Source organism: Lycium barbarum, chromosome 8, assembly GCF_019175385.1.
Source record: "Lycium barbarum isolate Lr01 chromosome 8, ASM1917538v2, whole genome shotgun sequence".
Lineage (NCBI taxonomy): Eukaryota > Viridiplantae > Streptophyta > Magnoliopsida > Solanales > Solanaceae > Lycium > Lycium barbarum.
This window is the reverse complement of record NC_083344.1, coordinates 13,860,921-13,869,558: the sequence shown is the minus strand read 5'-3', so window position 1 is coordinate 13,869,558 and position 8,638 is coordinate 13,860,921.

Here is an 8,638-nt window from a genome sequence, read left to right as displayed (position 1 = left end):
GAGAACCTTTACATATAAGAAAATCGCGATTAAATTATAATTATTTTTTCTCTCTTAAATGAAGAATAATTCCCCACTTATTATGAAGCAACTCAAGCCACCAACTTGTAAGTTGAAGATGAGAGCATAATTCTGAATACATCAAAAATGTTTGAATTTTCACTAATTGTGGACTAACATTAACTTAATGGTTATGGTTGATAAAAGAGGCTAAACAAATATAGTTGGTGAACATGACTTGAGCTGCTTATTTATTGGATTCCTTATTGGTCCTGAAGCATCTCATGTAATGGTGTGGACTAGCAGTAGTGTAGGCTCTGTTAAATACCTAATAATGCCTGTTATGTGGAGACCCATTAATTCAAGGCTTGATGCCTATAAATATAATATGGGTAGGTTCCTCTCATCTCCTCGACCTTAAGGCAACGCCCATTCGACTGCCAGTTATAGGAGGAGAAATGAGAGGAAGATCTAGTCAATCGTTCCATAGGTCTAGAACATGCTTCTGCATTGATGTGCATGATGACTTAACAGTACGCCCGTTAATCTCACTTTCATTACGGTGTTATTGAGTTATGCAATAATCATATGGCTGTTATAAATTAACTTACATAAAAATTCATTTTTGGCACAAATGTTGCCCGTATAAACCATTTAACATTAGAATTTTTTTTATTTGGACAAAATAGATGAAAGTGTTTATTCCTAATGATATCATTCATTCCATTGAATGAACTACTCTCTGGGCACTTGTGCTACACGTTTAGAACATTTGACTTTAAAATTTTGTTATCTGAACAAAAAAATCACAATAAGAATATACATGTATGATGAAAACATCTTATGATTAGTAAAATAGAGTTATATAATACATAAAGATTCATCGTCACATTTTTGTGAATTCTCATATAGACGAGCTTTGCAACTTCATGCATAACAATTTATTAAACAAGATAGGCCCTGTTATGGGCACAAAACATAAAAGGAAAATTAAATTATAGTATAAGAATAACAGTACTTGTACACAGAGAAAAAAATTAATAAACCTTCCCAAATAGCCTTTTAATACAGACATATGAGATAACATCAAGTAGAGCAAAAAAGTTTTGTTTTTACATTTTTCACTAAAAATCACTCACAAAAGTTCAAAAACAACTCCAATTTGTTGCCAAACACAACTCCAATTTCCAAATACCATTTTTCACGTTGAAAACAAAAACTACTGGCCAAACGGGCCCTAAGGGAATATAAAGTAAATTAAACTAAATTCAAATTCCACAAGCTATATAAATAGGTTATATCATCCACATAATCAACAAAAGGCCAAAAAGCAATAAGTCAATAAAAAATTCAAAATCAGTGAAAAAAATTAACCTTTTTTACTGTAAATTGGTTGATTCAACAACCGACTTGACAATTTTTCGAATGATTAATTTGATTGCTTTAGTGATCAATGAATATGATTTTCAAAACCTAAATGATAATTAGGGGAATTTTGAAATAATTAGGTTGTGGAGTTTTTGTTTGTGGAAAATAGAAAGTGGAGTGTAACGACCCTCCCGGTCGTTATGGAAAATGTAGGATCGCCCCACCAAAGAGAACCTTCCCAAGGATAGAACGAGCTAATAGAAACTCGATTGTATAAGTCTAAGAACTGAAAACTTGACTTGTTTGTGTTGAGTCCATCGCGGGGGGGAGTGACGTAGGAAAGTAGAACTCCGTTGGGAACTCCGAGGCCACGGGTGGATTCGTATGGTGTTTTTATGTCTATGTGCATGTTTTGTTTGTGTTTGTGAGGCCTCGGATGAAATATTGGGTGATAGAGTGAAAAACTGGGGGAAATTGCGAACTTAAGCTCCCCAAGTTCTAACCCTTGCTGAAGCTTGAATTATAGCCTCAGTAAATTTCTTTATATTTGAAGGCCTGACTAGATTGGGATTAACAGCTGTCAAAGAAAAAAAAAAGTAAGACACAAAAGCAAATAAAATAGAAGATGAAGAAGAAAAGAATACCTCTAGCATTCCACTTCTCGGGAAAGTTATCGGCATCACTTCCCACTAAACGAGAAGTGGGGATAAACACAAATTCTTCAAACCAAAGACGATCATGACCATCTTCGGGATCTTCAAACAATTTGTTGACTCCCGAACCTTGAACATTATCATGGAACCTTAAAGAAAACGAATGGAGTTTAGATATAAAATATGATCGAGGGTAAGTTCCATCCAGGGAAGCTGAGCAACATGCTCATATAGTTGTATGAAACGCCAAACCCCATGAGTAATTTATGCCACACAAATTTTCAAACGACAACAAAGTTCATTCACTTACGGAGAGAGTGGCAATGAGAACCCGATGGTGAAAGGATAAATATACACAGTTGAGTACCCGTGAAGGTACGAAGTTGCAGACATATCCACACCGGAAACTAAGATTTCAAGGGAACGATCCGTCGAATGACATTTCTCGCTGATTGAATCGACGAGATCCTCGGTGATACGAGATTTGATCGCGGAAACCTCCGCCATTCTTTCTCCATCCAATTCCTCCACTGGTCGAGCATCACCCTTCCTTTGATGAATTATCAAATCACTAAGATGAGAAGGATGCTTGGGAATGACATTGTCAACAGAAGGAAGGAAAAAACGCCAACTTCTTCTTCATCCACACCTGAGTTGATCGAGGTAGAGGGTTTAGTAGAAGTAGCAGCAGAAATTGCATCTCCCATCAATTTCTTCTTTAGAGCAGTATTCTTTTTGGGTTTCTTAGGAACGATGTTTGAAGGAAATTCATTAACAATGGTGGTCTTTTCTGGTGAAGAGCCTTGATCAAGTGAAGGAGAAGACATGGTTACAAGAAAGATCGAAAGAGTCAAAGAAAATCAAAGAAGAAAATAGAGGAAGCTAAAATTCAAAACTTGAGCAGAGATAACAAAGTGTAGAAAAGTGAAGAAGGGATGGATAAGACTCAATTCTATAGATGAAAATATCATCATTATTACCTCGGTAAACGGCGAGAAAATGAAGGGTGTAATAACGGCCATGCACACCACGTCTGACTTCATCATTAAGACGTGTCTAATCAACTTCTGCAGTTAAGCCACGTAACCCCTTCATTTACGGCCCACGATCTCCCACCATGTACCACATTCCACGCCGAAAATGATTCAACTCTCAAGCCAAGGCATGATTCTTGAAAGTCAATAGAGCAATTTCTCAGGAACATTGCCGTGATGAACCCGAAAAATTGAGGGACTATCTGTATGGGTAGAAATTTGGATTACACAAATAACCATGTGAACTCGCAAAAGGAGATGAAATGAATCGGAAAGCAACGCCGAAGAAGTAGAATCGATGCAACTCTGTGAACATTTACGGCAACATACCAAGAAAATATCGGAGATGCCAGAACACGATATACGGGATAGGGAAGTAATTACGTGTTATGACCTTAATGGAAACAATAATGCATGGGGAGAATCACGACATTTATTATCGGTCATTAACTCAGGAGTTAATGACATACGTTACATGACAACGGGCAGATCAACCTGTAGACCTATAAATAACTTATCATTTGTACATTTTTAGGCACTGAATACAGACAAGAGAAATATACTGAAAGCTTTACTTTCTTGCTCAATCTTCTAGTTCATATTGATATTTATGCCAAGTTCTTATAATTATGGAAGAGAAGGAAAACTAGATGGAAGCACTCATAACGAAAAGAATAAGTTTTCTTTCTCTTCTTATTATCATTTAAGTCTTTAACTGTTCATCTTGTTAGTTCAATCAAAGTGTTTAGTTTAAATCGGATTACTACCTACTGTGGTTAACTCCTTTATTTCCTTTACATAAATTTAACTAATTGGGAAAAGTATGAAATTTGACTCAAACAAAGATAAAAGCCTTACTCCTAATACATCTTTACTCATCTTACTATATCAGCTAGTCTTTGGGCACGTGGGTTGCACGTATATCCCATTTTATATTAGAAACTTTTTTATTTGAACATACCTTGTAATAACTCAACAAATAAAGTCTTTATGAGAATATCTATAAAGTTATATTCAATATTTTGTGAATTCTCATATATATGAACTTTGCGTCTTCACAATTTTTAAAGTATTAATCTTTATCTTCTGATATCCATGTAAGCATAACTTTCAAAGAGTAATAGATTCATAAACTATGATGATTAATTCTTACCTATTCAAAACTTATCAATGTATTGAACTACAAAGATTGAAATAAAAAAATTAAAATATTAAAAATGAATTAGATTCCATCTTACCTAGAAAGTTGATTGTTATCTTCATAACAACCTCTAAACGTTTAAAAAAAAAGTGTTATTAAATAATAATTATTTCCTCTTCTGAATGGTCAGTGTGTTTCCCACTTATTCTAGAGTAACCCGAACAACCAACTTGTAAGTCTAATCCATCCGCGTTGATTATACTGAATTGACTAGTCTATGGGCACGCACATCGCACGTGTACACGTGTAATCTATTTTAAATTAGTAAACTCGTTATCTAAACAAGATGAATTTTTATTTAAATTAATTATATTACACAAAAAATTTACCATTTTTGCTTATCTCTATGACCTCCGGTGAATTAACCAAATCATTTTTTCCTCTTCGATATCTGTATTCTTCTTCCTCTACTACCCATTTGACCCTAGTACATAGTGACCCTCAACTATCAACTTCAGGTGTCTCTATGATTTGGTAGTGAAGTATGTTGACACCTAATTTTGGCTCGACGTGCTTAAAATTAACGTTTTGGGGGGCCTTGATTCGTTAAAGAGCACGAAATACATTTTTACACATTTTTACATTTTTTCAACAATTTATTGATGATTATTCTTATTTTAGGAATTTTCTCAATTTATTGTTATTTTCCAAGAATCATTATTTTGCACATGGTTGGGACATTATAGTTGATTTAAGTGGGGACATTATAGTGGAAGTAAATAAATTGGTTGGGAATTAATGGATAAATTGAGGGGACATGCCCATGTGCATTGGAAACGTGGAAGCAACTATGGTAGTACCTCATGGATGAAGCAAATTAAATTAGTAGTATTATGTATTCATATTGTAATGAGTCATATTCCTTGGAATGCAAAGTTGCACGTGAAAGGTGGAAGAGCAATATGTCAATTGGTGGGATTATTATTATATAGATATAAAAGAAAGGGGAGGACAATATTAAAATCTAGCCCATATGCATCAGATTGGTGCCACATTATTGTACAATGCTTATTCTATTAAAATGAGCATTTGCAAACCATTGTAATATTCCTTACTTTGACATAAAGCTCGTGGGAAGAGCAAAAATCCAACACATATTTGCACAACACAAAAGCATATTTTCAGATTTTGTCCATCCCCTCTCTCTCTTCTAAGAAACCCTAAACATTTTTCCCTCTCCTCCTCTTCAACCACAGCCGCCGCCCACTCTTCACACCGGAGCTCTGAGCTCCGGTGAACTCAAACCACATCACCACCACGAACTCCACTCCCGTCACACCCCAAACACCACCATTGCCCCGCCACTTTGTCAACCTCTACTCCCTCCGCAACACCACTCTCCACTGCCAAGCCAATCCCGACGAACTCCCTCCGTCGGAGCTCCGGCAGAAACTCACCACAAACCAAAAAGACCCCAAACAGCCCCTCCCCTATTCTGTGTTTTTTTTATATATTATTTTCGTATATGTATCTGTTTGATTCCTATTGTTGGACTGGTTTCGTACAACTTCCCGTCATTTTATTACGAACTCCGGTGACCTCTATTACTGATGCTAATTGTCTCCATTTTTTTGCCTATATAAATTGTTCATCTTTTGATAATTTGGCTTGGTTTCTGTTGGTTTGTTACGTTGCTACTGCCCGCTGTTACTATCGGTATTCGGACTGATTTTACATTTCTTTTACTAAATAAATGTTGGCTTTGTGCCTGAAAAAATACTTTTGGCAATAAATGGTATTGTTACCTTTTTTTTTTTATCGCATTTAGTTAAATTCATTTGGGCGAATACTAAACCCAAATGGCCGATGAAGAAATTTCCGTCGATTTCCAAGGCCTTCCATGTACAAAGACGGATTTTTTTATTTTAAGTTTATTCATTATTTCTTTAATTCGTCCGATAGTTATTTATTCTCTTGCTAACATTTTTATTAAGTCTCATGTAGGTATCCGGAGTTACTTTTTGAAGATACACTAAAAAAAAGTCAAATAGCTTCTTAAATCCTCTGTTTATATTTTGTTTACATTCTTACAAGCATAAAATATAGTGAAACTTTACTTTTTTTTAGGGTGCAGGTTGGTGGTATTTATTTATGATCTGCTTAAGTGATTTAAATTTTATGTGTTTTAGACAAATTAATATTAGACAGTTATTATTTTTCGTAGCTAATATTCTTACAGTCATCATGTTTCGCTAGAGTTTTAATTTAATAGCTTAGCACACTTAAGTAAATAAATAGAGTGATTTTCCTCAATATTTAGGCTTTAAAATGTACTCTCATAATTAATTGATTAGACGTACATACTTAGTTAGTTAAATTAGTTAACTCAACTTGAGTAATTTCATGTCCATTCTTTATACCATTTTCACATACACAAGCTTCTAAGTTGCGCATAACTTTTTTTTTTTTAAATAATTGTTATATCACATATGTATAAAATATGTATCGCATGATTATTTATCTGAATAGTCATATTAGTTATTCTTTATTCTTAATTCTATTAATTTTTGTAAATAATAATCAAGCCTTTTTACACATCCCTCGTATAGTTAAATTGGTCCAGCCGGGAACCACATTTGTGGATTCTGAAGGATGCCTAACACCTTCCTTCGGAATAATTTGAACCCTTACCTAGAATCTCACTTATTTTCGTAGACCATGTTAAGCTGCATATATTAATAATTTATAGGTACCCTAGTATACCTTAAATGCTAGGTGGCGACTCTGTACATAATTAACTATTTCAGAGCTCCATAAGTTGTGCTTTGTTTAGCATTTGGTAAAAATGAGGTGCAACAACATGGCGACTCCGCTGGGGACACTTAGGTTCTAACCATATGGACTCAATTTGTTATTCGAGGTATGTTGTCTTTATTTAAATTTTTCTTTATTTTACTTGCCTGTATTTATTCGTCATGTATATCCTTTCCCTTTGTTCCCTTATTTGTTTACGTACATATCTGCTTTTAATTTCATACACTGTATTATTGCCTTTTTTACTAGCAAGTTTTATTTACCATACTCATTTTTTACTTTATTGTAAATTATGCATCTTGCTTTTACTGTTTCTCTTTGATTGCTATCTTTTGGTGGTTTTATATTAATATTCATATGTGTTATCGGTTTATATAAAATGGCATGCCGTTCATATTTCCTCCACTTCTGGAAAACTCACAATATCACACGTACACGCGAGGTGTGTTTTGCGCACCCGCGAATTTTTTTCGTAGAATCCAAATTTTAGGAGAGTTGGCGTATGCGCGGGGTGCCCGAGTAACGGGGACCGCGTACCCTTCTCACTCGAGTAGTCCGCTCGGGAGCCTTGTGTCATAGGAAAACCAACTCTTAGAATTCCTAGGTTACTGTACATTCCATTTTGCAGTTGTTTTTAGCTAGGTTGAATTTTATCCTTTATTTCGAACATTCTTTTCATTTTTCACATACTCTTTATTTGTTACATGTTTTGTTTTTAAATAAATATTGTTGTTATTTGCTTTGCACTACCTTAGCACTTTATCTAACTATTTTTGTTGACTTGTGTTGAACCCTGCATTTTGTAAAATATTTTTTCTTCAATCATGCATTTTATACCCTATCTGCAAGAACTACGCACACCTGATTCTCTTCTTTGATGAGATACGTAGGCAGCCCTTTTGGGTTCGGTATTCATTATTCAAAAAATCACAAAAAAAGAAATCCTTTATTCTGAAAAATCACAAAAATATTTTATTTCTTTCTATCCTATCTGAACGAACTACGCGCACCTGATTCTCATCAAAGATGAGATACGTAGGCAACCCTTTTCGGGTTCGGTACCCCTATTCAAAAAATACAAAAATATTTTTTAGATTCATATCTTTGACTTGGTTGGTACCAACACAGTTAGGAATGTGCATAGGAAAGAAACAAGTAACAATCAATATGATGGGGAGGACTGACTTCGTGGTAAACTATAGATTCTTTTGGTACCTCTCATTCACACCTTAAATGACACTTGAAAAATTCTCTTGCATGCTTGTAAGACAAGAACAAAACCAACCTCATTGTTTCATGTGCATTGTGTGGTGAGCTTTATATAACGTTCAATTGCATTGCATTGTGATCTAGAACTTGGCCTGAATGTCTGTTGAGGCGAAATTATGAGTAACACTCAGCATAGAAAAGGATCGTAGGCCTTCTTTGACCCGTTTGAGCCTTTCTAGCCTACCAAATGACGTTATCCCTAGCATTCCCCCTTTGAGCCTAAAGCCTTTTCTTTGACAACCACATCATAAGCCTATACCGTTTCTGAGTGCTTACATGCACTATCTCTCTCTTGGCCCAACCTCCCTGAGCGCACTAAAAACGTGCAACCGCGGATAGAGATCTGAGCTGAAGCTTCA